Below are 25,665 nucleotides of genomic sequence, written 5' to 3'. Positions count from 1 at the left end.
AATGCCTTGGGGACCACAGAAGCTATGGATATAGCTCTGATAAAAATCTTACGACCTGGAGAGGAGAATTTGTTACTTATCGAAACTGTAATTGGAGATATTCCAAATGATTTATTGGGAATGGATGTCCTTGCTGGAAGACAGTGGGAAGACGAGGAGGGTTGTCTCTGGTCCTTTGGCACACCACGTTTTAATATTAATCTGCTTCAATCCGCACCTTCCTTACCTTTCAGTAAAATTACTAATGTGAAACAATACCCACTTCCCACTGGTGCCAAAGAAGGAATCAAGCCAGTTATTCAGGACCTGAGAGATCAGGGAGTGATAACTGACACTCATTCTCCCTTTAACTCTCCAGTGTGGCCAGTCCGTAAACCTAACGGAAAGTGGAGGCTGACAGTAGATTTTCGCAGACTAAATGCAAACACAGATCCTCTCACAGCAGCTGTCCCAAATTTAGCTGAACTTATAACGTCAATTCAGGAGAAGGCTCATACAATCATGGCAACTATAGATGTCAAAGACATGTTCTTTATGATACCTATACAGCCAGAGGACATGGACTGTTTTGCCTTCACATGGGAAGGACAGCAATACACCTTCACTAGGCTTCCTCAAGGGTACAAACACTCCCCTACTCTAGCCCACCATGCTTTAGCACAGGAATTAGAAAAGATACCCAAACCTGACAATGTAGCTGTCTATCAATACATTGATGATATTCTGGTGGGGGGAGATGAAATAGAAGTAGTGGGGGATACCCAACAGAAAATAATCTCTCATCTGGAAAGCCTTGACTTACAAATTCCCCCAGAGAAAATTCAGAAACCTTCTCAGGAGGTGAAGTTTTTGGGGATTTGGTGGAAAGGAGGTATGACATGCATTCCACCTGATACCCTAACCTCCCTAGATCAAATTAAAATGCCTGGATCCAGGAAAGAGCTTCAACAAGCTCTGGGATTATTAGTGTTTTGGAGAAAACACATCCCTGATTTTTCAATTATTGCTAGACCTCTTTATGACTTGCTGAGGAAAAGGGTAAAATGGGATTGGACTCCTTCTCAGGAGGAAGCATTACAACTGCTGATTTTTGAAGCAACTGCACATTAAGCTCTAGGCCCTATTCATCCCACAGATCCTTTCCAGGTATTTTATTCTCGTGGTTTTAAAGATGCTGAAAAAAGATACACTACCTGGGAAAAGAGGCTTTTTGTTGTCAGCATAGCTCTCATAGAAGTGGAGAAAATTACACGTCAGCAACCAATTGTATTAAGAGGCCCTTTTAAAGTTATTAAAACAGTCACCAGCGGGACCCCTCCCCCTGACGGGGTGACCCAGAGATCCTCAGTTAGGAAGTGGTATGCCCAGATAGAACATTACTGTAACATCTTCTCTGTAACAGAAGGAGCTGTAAAAAATCTGGCTATACAAGAAACTGAGAACTTGGCAAGCAGCCACAATAAACCTGCCTCAGTAATTAAAGTGGCCCCTCCTTTCTCCCCTGAACAATCAGTGAATTCTTGGTTTACTGATGCTTCTGCTAAACGAGAAGGAAAGGTGTGGAAATACAGGGCAGTAGCTCTCCATACTTCATCTGGTGAACGAATTATTACTGAGGGAGAAGGCAGTGCTCAGGCTGGTGAGCTGATTGCTGTATGGAGTGTTTTCAAGCATGAGGTACATAATACCTCTCTTGTTTGTATTTACACTGACTCCTATGCTGTGTTTAAAGGATGTACAGAGTGGCTTCCTTTCTGGCAGCAAAATGATTGGGAAGTTAACAGGATCCCAGTATGGCATAAGGAAAAATGGCAAGAAATTCTAGATATAGCCAATCAAGGAAACTCTGCTGTGGGGTGGGCGGCTTCTCATCAGACAGATGGATATTTAGCTGGTGAGTGGAATAATGCTGCTGATGAGTTAGCAAGACTAAGTCCCCTGAAAAAGGAACAAATTACAGAGGATTGGGAGCACCTGCTAGAATGGCTGCATATAAAAAGACAACATACAGGTGCGAAAGATTTGTACAAAGAAGCCCTTGCTCGTGGCTGGCCTGTCACCAGGGAAATGTGTAAAACATGCATATCAGCTTGTGAACAATGCCGCAGACGACTAGAAAGGCATCCTTTGGAAGATGACCCTTTGCACTTAAGGAAAGGTAAAGGCTTATGGGACGCGTGGCAGGTAGATTATATCGGTCCCTTTAAGAAGTCTGGTGGTAAACATTTCGTGCTGGTAGGAGTGGAAATAATATCAGGGTTAGCTCAAGCTGAAGCCTTTAACAGAGCTACGGGAGAAAACACTGTTAAGGCATTACAAGAATGGTTTGGAACTTTTCCAAAGCCACAGGAGATTCAATCTGATAATGGGTCTCACTTTACTGCTAAAGTAGTACAGGAATGGGCAAGGGAGGAAGGAATAAAGTGGACTTTTCACATTCCCTATTACCCTCAAGCCAACGGGATTGTAGAAAGGACCAATGGTCTTCTGAAGCGACTCCTAAAACCACATGAGGGAAGTTGGGATCTTTGATTATGGCAAGCTGTAAAAGGTATAAATGATAGATGGGGGGTAAACGGGTGTCCCAAAATAACTGCTTTTTGTCCAAAAGCCCCAAGCATCATTCCTGCACTACAGGGACCTAAGGATCCTAAAAATCCAGCCCATTACCCTGGGCAACCTGTTTTAGTAAACCTCCCTACTGTAGGAGAAGTACCACTGGTACTAAAAACTCCTCTGAATAAATAAATATGCATGGGTAGCCACCAATGCTCTGGGAAAGGAGCATCGGATAAGTACCCGTTGGATTGTTCCATCATTTTGACCTCCTGCCTCTTGGTGGCAGACTCTGTTGTGTTTAATTTTCACAGAAGAACACCGAGGGACATGGGAACCGGACAAACCGTGATCACCTTTTTGATACTTCTCTGTATCCTACCACAACACCATGGCCAAAACTCGGCCGAGTGGCCGTGGTCTGAATCTTCCATCAGATATACCAGTGCTTTAGGACCCTACCCCAGAGATCGTCACCCAAGCCTTGTGACCGTAGTACTGCACGATTCTGAGGTATACCGTTCAAGTGACTGGGGTTGGGACAAAAAGGACTGGGCTAGGGTACTAATAGGAACAATTGGTGAAGAAATCAAGGTAGGATGCAGAAAAGTGGAGAAATCCCTTCATGAGAAAGCCACTACCATTGCAATCGCCAGGAATTACTTAAAATCAGATATAACTAGTAGCTTGCACCCTAACGTCACGGCGAGTCTCTGCCCCACGACAGTATGGACATGTAAAAAGCAAGTCCCCCTAATACTGTGCTGTGGCCAAAGGAAGGTTGGTAACTATACCTTGGACCCTGACGCCAACAACGTCGAAGTTACAAAGCTTTGTGCGGATGAACTTACTGACTGTTGGCATAACTTTACTTTAACCAGACCAACCTATGTAACATGCTCCTGGCAGAATAACACAACAGGTGTGTCCAGCTTGAAAGGTCTGACCTATAGGTTCAAAATAAATGCCATAGAAAAATCCACACTGACCACAGTAGTTGCATACCATGGTGTAAGCACCCCCTTAGTGTTGGATAACAAAAACAAGGTTTTCCCTCCTTTCGTGGTGATGCAAGGTGATGACGTCGCAGTAACTTGTAAATTAGTGGCTGGATCCCTCACCGAACCTGCATTAAGTTATGGCATAGGACCCCATGGCCGGACTTTATATTGTAGAACCCAAAATCAAGACTGTTGGCTAAATTTAACTGCTATAAAATTTTCCTATAAAGTCATGTGTGGAAAAAACAATACAAAATACTGGGGGGAACTTGATGTTAATGTTGTAACACCTACCACCCAACCACCGGTTGTGTTGAGCCCTATGATTTTTCAATTTGGGCCATACATAATTAGAAAAACTGGCCAACAACAAATATTGTTTAATCCGGCATGGTCTCTCAAACAAATCAAATTGCTGATGCAAAATAATGTCTCAGACGTTCAGCCAGCTTGCTCTCTCTTTCTACAGACTTCTTTTGAGGGATGGACAACCTGGTTGCGGAAACGGAATCCTTCCAAAAAACGAATGGCAAGAGACATAACCGGTGTTGTGGGAACAGGATTGGGAATTTTGAATAGCATTGATTCAGAAGTACTAATGAATAAATTGGCTACCACAGCTGGAGATGTAACCAAATTACAACGGCCCCTGCAAACAACCTTAACAGCTTTGGGGACTCAACAGTGGTTGTTATCAAACATATTACCAAGTTGGGAAAAGGTAAATGTAAATGACCACAAATTGATAATCGATGCACTTGGTGCTACACAAAATAACATCTCTTTGGCTCTCAGTTGTATCCAGGCCCAGTTGTGGATGCAGTCGGTTGCTGCTTTAATTATAAGAGAAGGTGAGGAAGGCACTTTTCCCACTGAAATTCGAAAGATAGTCTGGGACAGTGCCACTGATTTTGAAAAAGAATTCCAGTCCTGGTGGAACTTAGTAAATTTTACCTATGATCCCAGCACAAACACAGCCACAGCCTTTGTACTGACTATATGTAATGCTTCAGTGCATTCAATATTCCCCATCATTGCATTAGGGTTGAACCATGACGGAGCTATTCTCTATCCTTTCGAGCATAGGGAATGGGCCCGTCAAATTGGTGGGAGGTGGCAAACTGTCAATTTGGAAACTTGCATTGTCCGGGAACAACAAGGGTTTATCTGTGAAAGTAATGCAATTAGAGCTCAAGATATCTGCTTGGACACAGAACAGAACATTTGTAATTTTGAAATTCATCCAAACGAGATTCCTGAAACAGTACTGGTATATGTAGGCAATGGATGTGCATGCTTTAGAACTGCTTGTGATAGTGTTTTCATAGAAAATTTGGTAGTGAATACTAAGAATCATTCAAACTTTTGTGTCTGTAACTTTACTAGGATTTCAGGATGTGATTTTTCCTATGTAGCCCCAGTTACTTCTCACCATCTTTTGCAGTCAAATTACACACTGATCCACCATCTATTGCCCACTCCAATTGGAATGAACCTGTCTCTGGTGAAGCAATTGTTGCTCCACCAAGATTTGATCGAAATTTTGGAGAAGATCAAGAAAAACGGACAGAAAACTCTAATAGCTGTTCATCACAATGTGGAAAAAATACATGGTTTTTTGGAAAGGGTAAAGACAGATGCTGAACACAGGTGGTGGGATACTCTATTTGGGTGGTCACCTACTGCTACAGGTGTCCTGAACAAATTGTGTCATCCCACCATTGTTCTCTTGATTTTGGTTTTAATTGGTTTTGTTTTATCAGCAATCCTATACATGATGAGTTGGAGAATAATGAAACGGTTAGCACAATTGGCATCTGTGACAAATGTATCCAGATCGGTTACTGTTGGCATCCCTAGGGTTATTGACACAAGGTTTTAAATAGGATAAAATATGATTTTTAACTAGAACTGATTATCTTCAAATTGCATTTAAAATTGTTTAATCAAAATTTTGCTTTAAAAATTTGATTTATTTCTAATCAAAAATTGAAAAATTAAAGAATTGAACAAACTGTTTAAGACTGTTAGTAATCAAAAATTGAATATAATTGATCTGTTTTGTTTTCCTTTTTTCTCCTTTTCCTTATCCTGTCCCTTATTTTTTTCCTACTTTCCTGTCTCTGTTTTCCGGGATATGCTACCAACTTGGACGAGTCCTGAAGACACCACAACTGAAGACTCCACCAGGACTCTACAAAGGGGTGCTCTTGAGGACGATCGTGAGTCACGGGGTTGGGTAAGGGTCGGTCCGAAGTTCCCCTCGATTTTGCCTCCCGACCGTCGCAAGGAGACCTCGATGACCCCCACCCAGGCTGACTCTGAACAATGGTTTCCAGGTCCGGCCAAGGTGGATGCTCATGACTGTGTGCTGGTGTATTGTGTTCACTGGACTGTGCTGTTGTGGCACCAACCAGAGGTTGTGTTGTACCACCAGCTGAGGACTGCTTGACCGTACCTGTCTCGTGCAGCACCACACAATATTCCATAAATCTTCCTGCCTCTTGGCCAGAGGCCACTCGCTTTGGAGAAGGACTATAAAAGAGCGATCCTCTGAGAAAGACCCTTTGATATCTCTCCACTGACGAAGACCCGTCTACCCCCTGGAGAAGACCCCTGAGATCTCCCCACAGACGAAGACTCGTCTATCGGATGACCCGTGAGGACGCCCGTCTCATTTGTTTGTAGCTATTTCCCCATCCCTTTCTTTCCTTCCCCTCTCCCTATACTTTGTTTCCTATACCTCTCCCCCTTACAGTAATTGAGTTGTTGGCATTTGATGAAATGCATTGCTGTTGTTGAATGAACTGATTTTCTCTTGTTGAATAAACTGATTTTGTCCCCTGCACTTCGCCTGTTTGCACCTTTAAGATCAAAAGAACCATCATGACCCCCGCTCTGTATTAATAGCGGATCATGACAGGGGCGAGCTCCGGCCACATGACCTTCTCGTCCTGGCAACAGATCTCTGTGAAGGGCGGAGGCGAAAAGCTTTCGTTTGCCATTCGAACTGCGAGAGAGGCAGACTGTTGCACGGAGCTCTGAGAACAAAGGTGCACGCCCTAGGCGGACTTGGGCTGAAGCAGCGTTCTCGAGCGCTTGGCTGCCGGCACACTGCTGGCTGTCTGGCGCCGCTTGAGCGGCTTCTGGCCGCTGGGGAGTGAAAGCGGCGCCAGGCGTGGGCGAGGGCGGTGAACGAAGCCGCAGAAGTACCGTGCATGTGTGCACCATGTTACAGGCTACTAGGAGAGGAAGGTGGCTGCCTCTCGCTTGCCTTCCCACATGACCCTAGCAGTCGAAAGGAGCAAGCTGAAGCCCTGCTGCTTGTGCTGCTCCTTGGTTCCCTTGCAGCCCGCTGTGGAAACATTGGCGGTCACTTCAAGGCGCCGAATTGCAGACAGCACCACGGTACATGCCGCGGAAAAGGGAAATGTAGAGTGCGGCGAGGAGCTGGACGTGGCTTACGTGCAATAAGTAGGTGAACCTAGGCACTGCCTCTTCAATCTGGCCCCCTCTGCTCTGGTAGCAACTTTTGCAAGTAGGCAAAGGGGGCTGCGAATATGTAGAATGGAAGGCAGCGAGACGCCGTTTATTATGCTACCTTTCACGGCTGCTGACAGAGGGCTACTTGAAGAATGCCTTCTTCTTCCTCGCGTCCTTCTCACTTAGCTCTAGCTGCATGGAGTACACCACAGCGAAGGGGTGAGGAAGGGCACTGCCCCAGTTTTTCCCTTGGTGTGCAATGGCTGTATGCTACTTTTCCAAGCAGCAAGAGCACTGAGAAGTAAAAGTGATTTTGAAGGAGCTCTTTGGCTGCTCGTGTGCTCTTCGCTGCACTGTGCTCGCGATCCCGGTTCCCTGTGGCTTCTTTCTTCATCTTCTGCCTTCCAGACTGAGCTGAACTCCAGCAGTCAGTTTCAGCTCTGCCCAACAGCTTGTCCTCATTTCTGAGGGCAAGCACACCCTGTTGCCTTGGCTCCGAGCGCAATGTCCCTAGCGAGCTTTCACTCAGTGCAATGCACATAGAAAGACACTCTCGCTCGTCTTTCAAGGAGCGATTCCTAACAGCAGAAGCAGCAGAAGCACAAACTGGATGATGAGAAAGGCCAATGTAGAACACCTCTGTGTCCTGGCACATTTTCTTGTGCGATATGTCCCTCCAGGTCTCCGGTCGTTGTAAAGCTCTATGTACTGTGAGCGCTGCTACTTGCACCTGAGAAGGACCGTGGAGCTAGCAGCGAATTCGGAGAGCGCTGAGCACATAGTCAAGGAGCGAGAAGTGCCCCTGCAGTGCGGTGCTATCAGTAGCATCCTCGAGTCTAGGGCGAGCTCCGGCCACAAGACCTTCTCGTCCTGGCAACAGATCTCTGTGAAAGGCGTAGGCAAAAAGCTTTCGTTTTCCATTCTAACTGAGAGAGGCAGACTGTTGCACGGAGCTCTGAGAACAAAGGTGCACGCCCTAGGCGGGCTTGGGCAGAAGCAGCGTTCTCGAGCGCTTGGCTGCCGGGACACACATGGGGGGCGGGGAGAGAGCCGGGAGTGACCCTGAGCGACACCGGAAACGATATCCGTAGGGCCTGGAAGGCAACGGTGGCATTTCGTTTCACGGGTAGGGGGCTGCTAAGCTGCCTGGAAAGCTGGAGCTCCTCTGCTCTAGGACAGACTGGGAGAGCTGAGGGTGTCCAATGAGGAGAACAGAAGGCTCCAGGGAGACCTTCGAGCCCCTTGCAGTGCCTGCTGGGGCTCCAAGATAGCTGGGGAGGGACTTTGGAAAAGAGTCTGGACTCGCAGGACAAGGGGAAATAGTTCAAACTGCCAGAGGGCTGGGGTAGATGGGATATTGGAAAGGAATTCTTCCTTGTGTGGGTGCTGAGGCCTGGCACATGTTGCTCAAAGAGGCTGTGTGGGAGCCTCATCGCAGGAAGTGTCCAGGACCAGGCTGGAGGGGACATGGATCAATCTGGACTAGTGGAAAAGTGTCCCTGCTCATGTCAGCATGTGGGAAGAAGATAATCTATCATCTCTAAGGTCGCTTCCAGTCCATACCATTCTGGGATTCTAGAATTCATGGAAGGCCCTTTTCCAAGTGAAGTGTTGTATCTCTTGGCTCCCAGCTTGTAGTTGCCAGTTCTTCTGGAAGCAGGCCTGGCCAAGCAGCTGTGATGAGCCATGGCTTCTCAATAGGACGACTGTGATATATTTGCAGAGAGGAAGGCTGCAGACAGATCTTCAAGGCCCAGGTAAAACAAGCAAAGGATTGAATAAAAGCCAAAGGTTGGTTGTGTTAGTCAGTTTGCTGGCTGTCGAAATGGCTCCAGTTCATTTTCAACATTTCTAATTTGGATTTGTTTGAGTAAAAAATGAATGTGTTACCTCCAGCGTAGGCTCTCCAATGCATCTCCATGTGCTCCCATCTCTTTGTTGTATATGAGGTTCTATTAACTGAAGACAGAATCATAACACAGTAGTAAAACTTTTAGAGGTGTAGTTAGCCAGCTTCAGGAGTTTTCAACTCTGCTGTTGACTTTTCTGGTAACTGTAATCAAGGCAAAACAATCCAGTTACTCCACTTTTCCTGTCTGAGGAAAAGATGATTTTTTTTTTATTTTTTTCATTTTAAAAATAGCCTCGAATGAAGAGAGTTATGCATGTGGCATATAGGATTCATTATTTTACCTTTCTCTTCTGCTGTCTTTCGCGTACTAGTTTTTTTAAATTTTTTTTGCTGCTGTTCTCCATTCAGTAGGTTTGAAAGAATTCTAATTGTTGAGATGATGGTTCTTTGAAGGCTCACTTAGCCCACCTTTTGGGTGAAGGAAAGAAGAAGACAAGGTCCTCTAAGAAGAGTAAAAAGCATACTTTAAAGAGACATTCAGAGATGTCTGCTGATGCCTTGCACTTAATGTGTAATCAGCACAAATGTGTTGTAAGGACACCCATCAGTGACTTCACAAGAAAGCCACACTCAAGGCAGGTAAAGAACAGAAGCATAAAACCCCAAAGGTATGAATAAATTAAGAGAGGAGTCTGGAAAGAAGTCTAACGTTGCTATGTTTGAATATCCATCCGGAACACAAGACACATTGGTGTGGGTGCAGTGCATTACAATTTTTACAGGAAGGTTTTTTACGGTGGATGTAGGAACAATGTAGATGACAGTTAATTCCTTACCGGGCAGTAAACAGTTGGCCTTGAACAACAACAATTTCAAGTTTATTTTCATTGCCAAGATGGCTGTAAATAAAAGAAAGCCCACTAATATAGATATTCGGATTCATAATTTTATATTTGAAGAAATGACCGCTTTGTATTTTAGGATACCTGACTCTTGTTTCCTACTTTGATAGCACCTTGTTGCCTCCAACACGTGCCAAATCTGATGGAAGCGAATGGTGCAGAACTCTGGAGAATTGAAACAAATGTCTAGGTAAGTCGGGAAATCCTAAGAACAGTCTGGAATTCAAGCAATATTTTCTATTCTCCCGGGCCATGATGAGGCAGACTGTTGCTTTGAGAGTGCATGTTTGCTCTATTCTTTGTTCCGTGTGTTCCCACATACCTTCTCAGTTGCTTGGAGGTGGCAGTAAGAGCCAAAGAAGCTGCCTGTGGCATGGCTTCCTTTGGCCAGTACAAACACCTGTGCATGGTGAGATCTAGCAGGAACTGGCTTGGTTAGAATGAATCTGGGGGAAATCAAAAGTTAATTTTGACATGGATCCCTTCTCAATCATACAAAAATACTCCTTTTTAACTCTTGGAGAAGAAGTGGGCAAGTATTGGAGATAGTTCCTTTCTCTGTGTCCTTGCAGCATGCCTTCCCTCTCTGTGTCTGCCTTCTCTTGCTCCAGAGCACATCCTGTTGGGATGTTTCTAGCCTGTATGGCCGCAAAGAAGTTGGTAGCGATTGTAAGTACCTTGCTACTTTGAAGCATAATGATATAGAGCTGTGTATGAAAATATCTTGATTTCTTTGGCTGGTAGTGTCTGGTGTCTGTAGGCAAAGGTCTGTAGGCACTGCTGGGATCTGTTCCGTGTGCTGAGATTCAGCACATGGCCTCTGTCATGTTTCCATGTCACACTGCATTATGAAAGATGGGAATTTTGACAGTGGTCGGTTACATAGCATTAAGAAAGCCCTAATGTGGAGTGTGTGGAGAAAATGAGCATCCAGTATGAGCTAGTCGAGGGCAAATGTCAGGAGAAAGGGCAGATGTGCAAGTTGAGTGCCACAGCTTTTGGCTGTGATAGCTGTGGTCTAATGTGTCATTCCAGTAAAATGCGTCTGAGGATGCACCAAACATTAAGATAACAGGTGGAATTTCTTTTTAACCTCTGCCTTACTCTGTTCAAAAAGTAAGCCATCCGTTTGGTTTCACAGTAGTAGTTGGTATTTGTACTTGAAATGTGGAAAAGCCGTAACAAATGCCCATAATGAAGGGAGTGCTGTCCTACGTGAATGAGGAAGATGCAAGGAGCCTCAGCCCTTGTGCTAAATCTGTCTTATCTTGGGAAAGAAATTCCACCTCTGCCTCTATTTCTCCCTTTGTGTCGAACCAGATGGTATTGTTTACTAATCTAATATGGCATGTAGGAGGCTGAATCTATCTCTGTCCATCACAAGAAAAGAAACACTAGGTTTAGCCAGGCACTCTGAAAGCCACACAGTATTTCTTCTGAGCATGTCAATAATTTGTTTTTCTTTTCCTTCAGATGACCCTGATGGATATGAACATTTGCACAGCAGAAGATGCTGAAGTTGTGCGCTCCAACATGCTTCACATGACTGAGAAACTAAAATGTAGGTTTGAAGAAGTGGGGCACGTGGATATACGTTTCTTTTATTTGATGACATGTATTTTCATCACTCCTTGGGATTAGTCTGTTCTTCCTGTGCTCCCACCTGCAATGCCTTCTGCGTGGTAGGCTATTGATGTCACCTTAGAAAGAGGTCCATAGTGTGACAAAACACTCCAAAGAAACAGTTTGGTGTGGAAGAGTTTCATGTGGAAGTCTTCATAATTCTTGTGTTTATTATTTGTAATATAAATAGATGGTATTTTTATGATCATTTCTATCTGAAATACATATGATAGCGATGAATGACGTATGGCCCAGTCTGCTTAAGATCAGACTTTAGGAATAGCTGGAAATGATCTCCCAAAGGTCTTCCAATCTTTTCTATACATAAAAAAAGTCGGGCAGTTGTTTCTAAAGGGATAAATTATAGAATGTGATTTGGTGCTTTATGGTGCCAGAATAAACAGAAATTTTGATAATCCGCATTCTTAGCAGTTTACTTGGAGATTGATTTTTTTTACTCTCCAGATCGAAGACGCCATGTTGGATACAAGTCGTAAAATTCCAGGCAGCCTTTTATCATGTTACATATCCTCTTACTCATTCATTTCACCTTCCAGCAGTTTAGAAAGAACTTGTTCACTTGAATGTTTTTCTTTGGAGTGATTTTAAGGAGATGGCTAAATGGCCATAATACAGGTAGAAACATAAAAACAAGGGTGTGCTATAAAGACAGGACTTCTTAATGCAAAGAGCCCTCTGAAATTCAAAATACCTGCAATAAAATTAAAAATGTGATCTTTGACTTTTAGATGGGAATTTCTAGTCTTCAGTTCAATTCTGTCAGGTGCACTTTTGCTAACTGCTTGATTCATGCTGAATGGACAGTCCTGTCTTATTCTTGGTATGGCAACAGTGATAGAGATCTCTGCTGCTTTCTGTAGAAAGTGGCTGCAAGTTGCTGTTATGAGATCTTGTGCAGGTCTAGAGTCTGATTGGATGTGAGGTTCTCATTGTTTCAACAAGCAACTTGGGGTGGCAGTGTCAGAGGTGTTCATTATCTAGGAAGATTTTCATAGGCGATGAGTTTTGCTGAGGTAGCCTTCTCTTCTGGGTGTAGAATATATGTGCATAATTAACTTCCTTGAATCCTAAATAGTTGGGGAGATTTTAGTATCTACGAAACCATTTTTACAAGCTTTTTTATGTGGCCTTAGATGATGAAAGTGATCTGGATACAATTTTAGAAAAAAGGAAAACGGTGAGCTGTGAGGAAGAGCTGAAGGATTATTTGGAGAACACCCTTTCTTCTTGAGATCTAATTAGAACAAGGTATGAATTTTGTATCGTCAACTTAAAAGGTAGAGCATCTTTGAACATTGGTTGTACTACTTAGGCCTAGTTTTAATGCTGTTGTGTGAAGGTATGGAAAAAGAGTGCTTTTCACTTCATGTAAGAATATAGAATAATGTCCCTAGTGAACAAGGTTAAGGCAAATAATGCCCACGGTTTAGGAATGGGACAAAGGAAGACTGCTATCATTCAAAAACCATAGCACATCAGTATTACTGTGCATACCATCACATTCATGCCTTATTCAGAAGGTAAAAGTAGTAGTGCAGATTCTTGGATCACTGGAATCAGAAGGTGGTCTGCACCATCATCTCTTCACTCAAACGTTTGATCACATTCAAAGTTCTAGGAACTCAGACCTTTAAGATAGCCAAGCACTTGCAACTTTAAAAGCCATCTAAAAATTGGTACAATACCGCTCTCCTTCCTGAAGATCTTAGCAGCAGCTCTGAAGCCATACAGTAAGCAGCACTGTTCACACACACAGGAGGTCTTTACTACCTGCTCCATCAGAGGCACATTAGAAGAGCAGTATGGACCTGAGGAGCAGATGCACATACCTTGACACACCTCGCAGTGGGACTGTGGTTAGTGCTGGAGGTTTGATACTCTTCCTAATAATTTGAGCCATTAAAACAAAGCCAGAGGTAACAGACCAAGTGAAAATACAATGCCAGGTTGCAGAAAGAGAATGTTACCTATCTGAACACCGACATAAATTCCCCATCATTCTCTTTGTTTAGGAGACCAAGCCAATGTCCGTGTAAATGAAAACAAGTGTGAATATTGATTTTTCTTGAATCAAGACTCAGCTTTATGTCCAAGTCAAAGACAAATAAACCAGAAAGGCTCCGCTGAGCAGAGTGCAGAACTAACATGGAATACAGTAATTTGACCTCTTATGTAAGCAGTGTTGGAATGGTTCCCCATCCAAAAGGAAGGATGTCAAATGCTTCATTGGAAATATTTTAACTTCTGTGCATTTCTTTCTTTGTAATGAACTAATCTCTAACAAGCCAGGATGTGATTGTGTTCAGTAGAAACAGATCAATGGCAACATTTAGCCTAAAGGTTTTATGAGATTGATCAGGAAGTTCGAATTAGATTTAAAGGCGCTGTAGTCATATTTAATTTTATTTCTCTCCGTACTTGAGTCTCTTAAACAGGGACCTTCACTTGGACAGGAACGGGACACTGAAGCAAATTGTAATGGATGATGTAATGGCTTACCCAGAAGCATTTTGTGGGAATTGATTTCTTCTAGGTATCCATCAGCCAGCATTTTAGTGTGAAGGAAAGCTTCAAACAGGTAAAACAAAAATTCCTGTTGGTTTAAAACCTGACTGCTATATTAATTTTTCACTTTTGAGAAAATTTTCATGATCTTTAAAATTCAGACTATATCAAGTATTGTTTCAGCCATTGAAGAAAGTGCTTTTGATACAGATAGGAGAGGGAAACCAAAACATTTCTCAGAGCCACACTTTGAACTCTGTCCTTGTTACAAACGGCACTTGAGCAAATTCATTTGCCTTTGGAACAGAGAACGACAAGGTAACAGGCTTATCATTATGGATTTGAGTGTTCCAGGTTCTTTAGATACTAAGTGATCTATTCAAGATGATCTCTTACTGAAATAGATCCATTTTGAGAAGGGATATGGATTTCTTAGAAGAAAGCAAATCCCTATGTTAAAACGGTGTGGTGGGTGTTTTTTGTTGTTGTTTTGTTTTTAGAACTTGCAAGGCACAATAGACTTCATACTTCGAGATCCAACTAAGACCCCGACTTTCCAAACAGGTGTTTCTTTTTGCTTGTTTTTCAATCTGTATATCTTTGGATTGTAACCAGTAGAACTGTGCTTGAACTGGAAAGAAGTATCGGAGGTTTCAGAAGTGGAACATACCGTGGAACAGTAAGCTGAGAGCATTGTGCAAGGAGAGGAAAGAGGGGAAAATGGTAAGAGTTTCCTGAGTCGGAAGGGACCCCTAGGGATCGTCAAAGTCCAACTCCTGGCCCTGCACAGACACTCCAACAGTCCCACCCTCTGCATCCCTGAGAGCATTGGCCAAACGCTCCTGGATCTCTGGCAGCCTTGGGGCTGTGCCCATTTCCTGGAGAACCTATTCAGTGCCTGACCAGCCTCTGAGGAAAAAAACCTTTCCCTGATAGGCAGCCTAATCGTCCCCTGACACATCTCCTGGCATTCCCTTGGCTCCTGTCCCTGGTTGCGGAGAGCAGAGAGCAGAGAGCAAAGCTCTCCCTGTGCTGCCCTTGAGTGGAGCTGAGAGGTCCCAAGTGAGGCGTGAGCTCAGTGTCCTCTCTGCAGCTGAACCAAATGCCCTCAGCCACTCTTTGTATGGCTTCCCCTCCAGCCTCTTCACTATCTCTGTGTCCCTCCTTTGGACATTTCTCCAATAGCCTGAGGTCTTTCTGACGTTGTGGCATCCAAAATTGCCCCCAGGGCTTGAATAGAGTGCAGTCCCGGCCCAGAGCAGAGCAGGGCAATCACATTTATCGAGCGAGCGGTGCCACAAGATAGGGACAGTTGTCAAAAATCAGCTGGAGAAACAAATCTAACAGAGAAACAGGTGATCTAGGCACAGGGAATGGAAGAAGCAGAGGAAGAAGAAGATGAGAAGAGGATTCCTTGTAAAAGTGAAGAAAATGAGCATGCAGAACAGGGACTAAGCATTATGGAGGGAAGTGAGCAAGAGATTAAGTTTGAAAGTGAAGGCAGCTTTGTCCAAAAGAAGGAGGAATAGGAAGTCTTTTTGCTGAGAATGAATAGAAGTTTTTTTTCTGTTTAGTTTGTATATGAAGCACCCAGGGCTCTGAATCATGGTTTTAAAAAGGTAAGGTTTTTGCTAAGAGCAGAAGTAGTTTCCATGACCAAGATGTAATATAGGTAGGTAAATGGGAGGTTAATAATTACTAGATGCTTAGGCTAGAGCTAATTGGTATAATTATCTGCTATTATAAATTTACGTACAGAAGAAGATAAAATAAGTAAACTGCTAACCATGAACCACGGAGCCTTGGATAGTGCCCGAGGGACACTGAGACCTGATGAAGACTCTCCTGACTTCATCCTTCGAGACCACTGACCCATTTCGAGACCACCGACCCAATTCAAGAGAAGAGCTGTGCACCCGTGAAGAACTAATGGGCTGATTTTAATATGGGATGGGGATGGGAGGTGCTGGGGTTATGCATATGTATTGTATGTAAGATCTTGGGGAATAAATAGATGGCAAAAAACCTTGTTCAGGGCCGTCACGCTTTCGGAGGTGACTCCCGTGCCGCCCTCCGGTGAATAAACATACCACTTTCTAACTTTAATTAGTTAGAGGGTCTTTATCCATGATTATACCCGTTTTTTTAATGATTCAGCTCTAGATCCTTTTGTGGGAAAATGGAGTGTGTAAAGATGGGTAGCGAAAAGATAATGATGACCATCCCCCTGATCTTATCTTAAATGGCACATCAGCAGGGGAAATCTCCCACAGAGATAAGGATCACCACCCCTCCCACATTTTAACAGATGGTGATACAATACACATTTTTGCATTGTACCCCAGGACATAATCCACCCCTTATTCTATTACCATCTACATCATACCCAAACCAATACCCTGTTACAGATATATAATACAAAATGAAACCTTACATACAGTTCTCACTAAAAATTAGGTCTCCTTGCAGTACACAACGGGTTTCCCCATCTTTCTGCATTACCCACCAAGTGCAACCAGGTCCTTGAGCAAAAACAATCCCACGGATTGGTTTGCCTTTGCCTGTGGTGGGATTAATCCAAACAGTCTTTCCTAAAGTACCTTTCATGTGTGCCACAGGGACCTTGTTTCCATCCACTGTGTGCAGGGGTTCAGAGGGGACAGGACCGGCTCGACTGATGGACCCTCGGGTGTTAACCATCCTGGTGGTTTTGGCCAAGTTCATTTCCCAATTTCTGAAGGTTCCTCCACCTGCTGCTTTCAAAGTAGTCTTAAGGAGTCCATTAGACCGTTCAACTTTCCAGGCAGCTGGCGCGTGGTAAGGGATATGATATATCCATTCAATACCATGTTCTTTGGCCCAGGTGTTGGTAAGGCCGTTCTTGAAATGGGTTCCGTTGTCTGATTCAATTCTCTCAGGGGTACCATGCCTCCAAAGGACTTGTTTTTCTTGGCCCAAGATGGTGTTCTGGGCAGTGGCATGAGGCACAGCGTCGGTTTCTAACCATCCTGTAGTTGCTTCCACCATGGTCAGTATTAGCGCTTGCCCTGGTGGGTTTGGGGAAGGGTGATATAGGCACTTTGCCAGGCTTCCCCATACCTGTACTTTGACCATCGTCCACCGTACCACAGAGGCTTTCCCCGCTTGGCCTGTTTGATTGCGGCACAGGTCTTGCAGTCGTGGATGATCTGTGAGATGCTGTCCATGGTAAGGTCCACCCCTAGGTCACAGGCCCATCGGTATGTCGCATCTCTCCCCTGATGACCAGAGGCATCATGGGCCCAACGAGCTAGGAATGATTCTCCCTTGTCCTGCCAGTCTAGATCCACCTGTGATACTTTCACTTTGGCAGCTCGGTCCACCTGCTCGTTGTTGTGATGTTCTTCATTAGCCCGGCTTTTGGCTACATGTGCATCCACGTGTTGAACCTTTATGGTCAATTTCTCTACTCGGGCAGCAATGTCCTGCCAAATCTCAGCTGCCCAGATGGGTTTTCCCCTACTTTGCCAGTTAGCCTTTTTCCACCTTTCCAGCCATCCCCACAGAGCATTAGCTACCATCCATGAGTCAGTGCAGAGATAATGCCTTGGCCACTTCTCTAGTTCAGCAATATCCAAAGCCAGCTGGACGGCTTTTAGCTCTGCGACCTGACTCGATCCACCTTGTCCCTCGGTAGCTTGTGCAACTTGTCGTGTGGGACTCCATACTGCAGCTTTCCATTTCCGGTTAGTGCCTACAATTTGGCAGGAACCATCAGTGAAGAGGGCATATCGTCTTTCAGTCTCCGGTAGCTCATTATATGGTGGGGCTTCCTCAGCACGTGCCACTTGCTCCTCTTCTTCTTCAGAAGACAATCCAAAACTCTCAACTTCAGGCCAGTTTATAATTATTTCCAGAATCCCAGGGCCATTTGGATTCCCAATACATCAGCAGAGGATATCTCCCACAGAGCTAAGGATCACCACCCCTCCCACATTTTAACACACTGTGATAGAATACACATTTTTGCATTGTACCCCAGGACAGGGGTGAATTTGTGGAATGTGAGGAGTCGCAGTTGAATTTTAGGGGGAATTTGTGGAATTCTAGGGATCTCAGGGGAATTTTGGGGGGAATTTGTGGAATTCTAGGGATCTCAGGGGAATTTGGGGGGGAATTTGGTGAATTTTAGGGTGTACAAGTGAATTTTAGGGTTCTCAGGTGAGTTTTCGGCGTGCCAGGCAGAATTTGACGTGAATTCTGTCGATTTTGGGGTATCCAGGTGAGCATTTGGGAGTCGTGGGAGAATTTTGGGATGAATTTGGGGGGATGCAGGTGGATTTTCCCGGGAATTTTGGTGATTTTTGGGAGTCCTAGCTGGGTCTTGGAGTGAATTTGATGGATTTGGGGTATCTGGGTGGGTTTTGAGGGGGATTGGAGACATTTTGGGGTGAATTTGGGAGGTGTTGGGGGGACTGGATGTTGGGGGTGATTTGAGGGATTTTGGGGGTTGCAGGTGGGATTTTGGGGTGAATCCCTGGGATTTGGGGGTCCCCCGGGAATTTTGGGGTGAATTTGTGGAATTCTGGGAGTTGCCAGGTGAGTGCTGGGCATCCCAGGGAGGACTTCAGGGTGAATTTTGGGGATTTTGGGTTTCCCAGGTGAATTTCTGATGTGAAAGGGTTCAAAAGGTTTTTTTTTGAAAACAAAGCCAGGAGGTTATTGAAAATTAATAGATGTGATGCAAGTAGCTAATATGCAGACAATACACAGCGAGACAAATCATGGGAAAAATACAGTGGTAACACATGAGTGTGTGAGGACGGGATCAGTATAGCTAAGGCTCAGTTGAAGCTGAATTTGGGAAAGCATGCCAAAAATAAGAATAATAAAGGCACCTACGGGTATTTCAGTGGGAAAAGGAAGATGAAAAGAAACCTATCACACCTCCCCTATTCCCCCCCCGACCTAAAACCCAGACAGGACTAGTGACCGCAGACGAGGAGAAGGCTGAAGTACTCAACAAGTGTTGGTCTCAATTTTTACTGCCAGTCACTATTTCCACATCTCTCAGGTTATTGGACTGGTGGACTTGATTCTAAGCCATAGTAGCAGGTCAGCTTTCAGACCACTTAAGGAACCTGAGCATGCAAGATCATGGGACCCACCCAGAGGCATGTCAGGGCCCTGAGAGAACTGGCAGCTGTAGTTGCTAACGTGCTTCCTCCATCATATTTGAGAAATCAAGGCAACCAGCTGAAGTCTCCAGACACTGTGTTGTATTGACTCTAATACTCTTGGTCTTTTTTGTAAATCTTAGAGCTCTGAGTCAATTTCTGCAGAGGATTCCCAATGCAGTTTCAAAAATGGAATCTTTGTTATTGGTCCTCATGTTGATCTTGGATATTTCCATTTTCTGCACTACTATATTTTTGAAACATTTGTAATGACTGAAAAGAAAGCTGAGAAGAGGCATTATGCTCTTTCCAGTGATATAAATGGACCAGTATTCTTTTCAAACAAATATCTTTTTGCTGTGTCTAAGCACATGTGCATACCTGTGTTTGATTTATGTGTCCAGGTTTTGGCAATGGGGCAGCCACAGGGCTGTCCTGTGACAATGGCAAGGGTGCTGCCCTGTCCCGCTTTCTTCCAACTGGCTCCACTTCAGGATGTCTTCCCTGCTGAGACAAGAGGCTGGGACAGCACCTTTAGGAATGTGATTTTATGGTTTGTTTTTTTTTGTGTTGTTTTGTTATTTCTAAAGTTACTAAAAACCTTCACACTGATTTTTTGATGTGTTGGGTTTGGGGATTTTTTCAGTTTTGGGTGGGTTTTTTGTGGGCTTGTTTGGGGCTTTTTTTGTCTCTTTGGGGATTATTGTTGGGGGTTTTTTGTGTGTTTGTTTGGTCTGCCTTTTTGTTTGTTTGTTTGTTTGTTTATTACGGTTTTGTAGAGTTTTTTAAGCAAATTGATTGGAAAACTGAATAGTCCTCTACTATAGTCTCCTGGATTCACCTGAGACTCTTCCTAGGCATTACCCTGATCCTTTTTGCAATGAGTCTCACATCATTCTCCTGAGGAAGCTGTCTGCTTATGGTTTGGGTGGGTGGGCTGTTTGCTGGGTGACAAACTGGGTGATGGCCAGGCCCACAGAGTGGTGGGAAATAGAGTTCATCCAGCTGGTCCCCAAGGCTCAGTCTTGGGCCCAGTCCTGTTTAATATCTTTATCAGTGATCTGGACAAGGGGATAGAGTACACGCCCAGGAAGTTCACAGATGATGCAAAGTTGGCTGGTAGTGTTTTTTTCTTCTGGAGGACAGCAGGCTCTGCTTCTTCTTCCTCCTGTTCTGAGGTCGCTGCTCCCTCTTCATCCCTCATTAAGTGTGCTGATTTTGTCACTTGGATGAGAAAACAAACAATTTTGGCAACAATACTAGTGGCAGGGTACAAGAAATGAAGAGTTCACACGAATCCTCCCCCCCCCCAAAAAATAGACAATACCTGATGGCTCCTCTGCCCAGCTTACTGACTACACCGGAACCCACTGTCCCCCAAAGATACTCCCTTCTCCCTGCCCCCAGCCATGATGTGAGATGGAATAGAATAACTAAGATTAAGATTCTCCCTATGTAACTCCATCATACTTCGATTCTGGGAAAAAAAAATTCTTGAATTCTATCATTTCAGATCATTTGAATTTGAAAGCAATACCTGCTACATTTAGTTCATGTAAACTACAAAGACATCTAGAACAGCTCTAAAAGATGAACAAACCCATGAACTTTGAAGAAGACGCTAGCAAAAAATGTGGAAATAGGCTTTATCTGCCCAGTGCTTTTCCCAAAAGCTTGGGCACTCCTTGGCATCAGTGAGATTCTCTGTCTCATTATTCAGCAGCTGGCTTGGGATAAAAAAGGATGCATGCAATCACTTCATTCCTGTTCATGACATAAACTTACTGCATCATCACGGAAGCCATTTACTTGGAAATATACCCTACTATGGCTTTTTCTCGGTCCAAAACAGGGTCTTTCACCCTTCTTCCGGTCTAGCTCAAGTGTTAGGGTGAAATTCCCCTGGGCCCTAGCCACAGAGACGTAGTTAAGATATGAAAAGAGGCTCTATCCCCTGATAAAGTTACAGGTTTATTTCTCGTGGGTAGTGAGTGAAAAGGGAAGGGAAAAGAGCGGGGGAAGAGAGAGAAAAGAGGGGGAAGGACAGGGTAAAAGCGGGGGGGGGGGGAAAGAGAACGGGGGAAGAGAGAAAAGTGCGGGGAAAGAGAGCAGGGCAAGAGAGCGGGGGGAAAAAGGGCACTGGGGAAGAGAGCGAGGCCAGCGGGTCCTGACCTTTTCTAGGGTCTGGAAAGGGGGGGCGGGGAGAAATTGGATCCCAGCCAGCTCTGTGTGGCCAGGAGGGGAGAGGGACCAAGATACAGGGCACAGCAGGGGTCACGGGATGTACCATTTACACTGTATCTAGGAAACGCAACACCCTACAAAACAGGTGTCAGACTGGGTACATATCTAGGTTGCTATGAGCAAAACCAATTTCTTTTTAACAGGAAAGCCATACAATATGCCTGCCATGGCAAATATTAGCCTACTAGCCCTGCACTTCAACGGACAGTGAGCAATTCATTACACCAAATTTACGTTTGGCAAGGAGACAGTCTATTTATTACAAACCCCTAGTTCTAGAACCAAGAATTCAGGAGTTGCTCATTCCCAATGAAAATCTGTCCATTTCATACGTTTGGGGTTTTATGCTTCTGTTCTTTACCTGCCTTGAGTGTGGCTTTCTTGTGAAGTCACTGATGGGTGTTTTTCCAACACATTTCTGCTGATTACACGGTAATTGCATGGCATCAGCAGACATCTCTGAATGTCTCTTTAAAGTATGCTTTTTACTCTTCTTAGAGGACCTTGTCTTCTTCTTTCCTTCACCCAAAAGGTGGGCTATGTGAGCCTTCAAAGAAGCATCATCTCAACAATTAGAATTCTTTCAAACCTACTCAATGGAGAACAGCCACAAAAAAAAAAAAAAAAACAAAAAAAACCCCAAAACTAGTACGCGAAAGACAGCGGAAGAGAAAGGTAAAATAATGAATCCTACATGCCACATCCATAACTCTCTTCATTCAAGGCTATTTTCAAACTGCGAAAAAAAAAAGATCATCTTTTCCTCAGAGAGGAAAAGTGGAGTAACTGGATTGTGTTGCCTTGCTTACAGTTACCAGAAAAGTCAACAGCAGAGTTGAAAACTCCTGAAGCTGGCTAACTACACCTCTAAATGCTTTACTACTGTGTTATGATTCTGTCTTCAGTTAATAGAACCTCATATACAACAAAGAGATGAGAGCACATGGAGATGCATTGGTGAGCCCACGCTGGAGGTAACACATTCATTTTTTACTCAAACAAATCCAAATTAGAAATGCTGAAAATGACCTGAAGCCGTTTCAACAGCCAGCAAACTGACTAACACAACCAACCTTTGGCTTTTATTCAATCCTTTGCTTGTTTTACCTGGGCCTTGAAGATCTGTCTGCAGCCTTCCTCTCTGCAAATATATCACAGTCGTCCTATTGAGAAGCCATGGCTCATCACAGCTGCTTGGCCAAGCCTGCTTCCAGAAGAACTGGCAACTACAAGCTGGGAGCCAAGAGATACAACACTTCACTTGGAAAAGGGCCTTCCATGAATTCTAGAATCCCAGAATGGTATGGACTGGAAGCGACCTTAGAGATGATAGATTATCTTCTTCCCACATCCTGACATAGGCAGGGACACTTTTCCACTAGTCCAGGTTGCTCCATGTCCGCTCCAGCCTGGTCCTGGACACTTCCTGCGATGAGGCTCCCACACAGCCTCTTTGAGCAACATGTGCCAGGCCTCAGCACCCACACAAGCAAGAATTCCTTTCCAATATCCCATTTACCCCAGCTCTCTGGCAGTTTGAAGCTATTCCCCCTTGTCCTGCCAGTCCAGACCCTTTTCCAAAGTCCCTCCCCAGTTATCTTGGAGCCCCAGCAGGCACTGCAAGGGGCTCGAAGGTCTCCCTGGAGCCGTCTGTTCTCCAGATTGGACATCCACAGCTCTCCCAGTCTGTCCTAGAGCAGAGGAGCTCCAGCTTTAAAAGCAGCTTAGCAGCCTCCTACCCGTGAAACTCAACTCCACCACTGGCCTTTTGGGCCCTACCGATATCGCTTCCGGTGTCCCTCAGGGTCACTCCCGGCTCTCTCCCTGCCCCCCATGGGTCCCTCAGGCGATGCCGTTCGGCCGCCACTCCTTCCGCTGTCAGACCAACGGGGGTCGGGCAGCCGGCCCACCACATCCACAATCCACAGTGTCCTCTGAGGCTGCTGCAGGCTCATGGCCGCCCACACACCCAAAAGCAGAGCTCTGGAACAGAGGATCATAGCCCCACATTTGTGCTCGTCTTTGCACAAGGCAGGCTGGACTTGCCATGCCCGGACTTTTCAGTTCAGCACGATAATGAGAATACACCAGCACCATGGGGGAGGAATCCTCTAAAGACTCCCTCATACGCGGTCTCTTTACCTTATGCCTAGGCACTTGCCATTCCTGAGGCTGCACTAACGCCTTTTTTAGCCTGAGGTTCAGAAATGCCATTGTTCTGGTGTGCAGCTAAAGGCGCAGCACAGGCAGGCCTAGGCAATAGCTGGGGCAGTGCCCTTCCTCACACCTTCGCTGTGGTGAACTCCATGCAGCTAGAGCGAAGCGAGAAGGACGCGAGGAAGAAGAAGGCATTCTTCAAGTAGCCCTCTCTCAAGCAGCCCTGAAAGGGCGGATAACACACGGTGTCTTGCTGCCTTCCATTCTACACACTCGCAGACAATTTTGCTGACTTGCAAAAGTTGCTACCAGAGCAGAGGGGGCCAGATTGAAGAGGCAGTGCCTAGGTTCATCTTGTACTTATTGCACGTAAGCCACGTCCAGCTCCTGGCTGCACTCTGTATTTCCCTTCTCCGCGGCATGTACCGTGGTGCTGTCTGCAATTCGTCGCCTTGAAGTGACCGCCAATGTTTCCACAGCGGGCTGCAAGGGAACCAAGGAGCAGCACAAGCAGCAGGGCTTCAGCTTGCTCCTTTCGACTGCTAGGGTCATGTGGGAAGGCACCCACCTTCCTCTCCTAGTAGCCTGTAACGTGGTGCACACAAGCACGGTACTTGTGCGGCTTCGTTCACCGCCCTCGCCCACGCCTGGCTCTGCTTTCAGTCCCCGGCGGCCAGAAGCCGCTGAGGCAGCGCAACACAGCCAGCAGTGTGCCAGCAGCCACGTGCTCGAGAACGCTGCTTCTGCCCAAGCCCACCTAGGGCGTGCACCTTTGCTCTCAGAGCTCCGTGCAACAGTCTGCCTCTCTCACAGTTCGAATGGTAAACGAAAGCTTTTCGCCTACGCCCTTCACAGAGATCTGTTGCCAGCACGAGAAGGTCTTGTGGCCGGTGCTCGCCCCCTACGCGAGGAAGCTGATATTAACACCGCATTGCAGGGGCACTTCTCACTCCTTGACTACATGCTCAGCCCTATCCGAATTCTCTGTTAGCTCCACGGTCCTTCTCAGCTGCAAGTAGCAGCGATTACAATACACAGAGCTTCGCATGGACCGAGGACATGGGGAGACATATCGCACGCGAAAATGTGCCAGGACAGAGATGTGTAATACATTGTCCCTTCTCATCATCCAGTTTGTGCTTCTGCTGCTTCTGCTGCTTCTGCTGTTAGGAATCGCTCCTTGAAAGACGAGCGAGAGCGTCTTTCTGGGTGCCTTGCACTGAGTGAGAGCTCGCTACAGACTTTGCACTCGGAGCCAAGGCAACAGGGCGTGCTTGCCCGCAGAACTGAGGACAAGCTGTTGGGCAGAGCTGAAACTGACTCCAGGAGTTGAGCTCTGTCCGGACGGCAGAAGGTGAAGAACGAAGCCACTTGCGAGCGCAGTGCAGTGAAGAGCACACGAGCAGCCAAAGAGCTCCTACACAATCGCTTTCACTTCTCAGTGCCCTTGCTGCTTGGAAAAGTAGCTCTCAGCCCTTGCACGCCAGGGCAAAAGCTGGGGCAGTGCCCTTCCTCACACCTTCGCTGTGGTGTACTCCATTGTTGGGGGGTGAATGCTTCCCTTTTCTTTCTGTGGAATTTCTCCCATTGTTATGCTAATTGGCTACATCTTTAGGTAATGTTCTCTCCCAGGGAGGTGTGTGGAGGGAGGGGGGGTGAAACGGGAAAAAGGAAAGGTGGGCTGGAAAACTCTCTCGTTTGGCTCGTGGAGGGAGACGACACCCCGTGCTCCTATCTGTCATCTCCCCTGCCACCCCAGCTCTGAGATCCACACTCCCTGCATTTGGACATCGCTCTGCTGCTCTCCCACCTCACCCTACTACCTCCGGACACTCTCCCGAGCACCATGACCGACACCGTGAGGGGGGAGTCACTTTCCCCATCCGCCCCACCTTGGGCTGCAGCCCTCTTCAACTGGGCGGGACCTGCCCTGCACCCACAGCACCTGTACCTGAGCACAGGGAGACAGCCTGTGGCCAAAAGGGACTGGAACTGAGTTACACTGTTCTGTTCTGTTGTCAATTTTTATAGCTGTTGTTGTTTTCTGCCTTGTTAGAGATCAGTAAAGAACTGTTATTCTTATCCCCACATCTCCTGCCTGAAGGCCTCTGATTTGGACCTAAAATAATTAAAAGGGAGGGGGGCTGCACTCTGCATCGCAGGAA

The sequence above is a fragment of the Sturnus vulgaris genome, chromosome W (genome assembly GCF_052056855.1).
Source record: "Sturnus vulgaris isolate bStuVul1 chromosome W, bStuVul1.hap1, whole genome shotgun sequence".
Lineage (NCBI taxonomy): Eukaryota > Metazoa > Chordata > Aves > Passeriformes > Sturnidae > Sturnus > Sturnus vulgaris.
The sequence above is the reverse complement of the archived record's forward strand: the minus strand, read 5'-3'. Positions refer to the sequence as shown.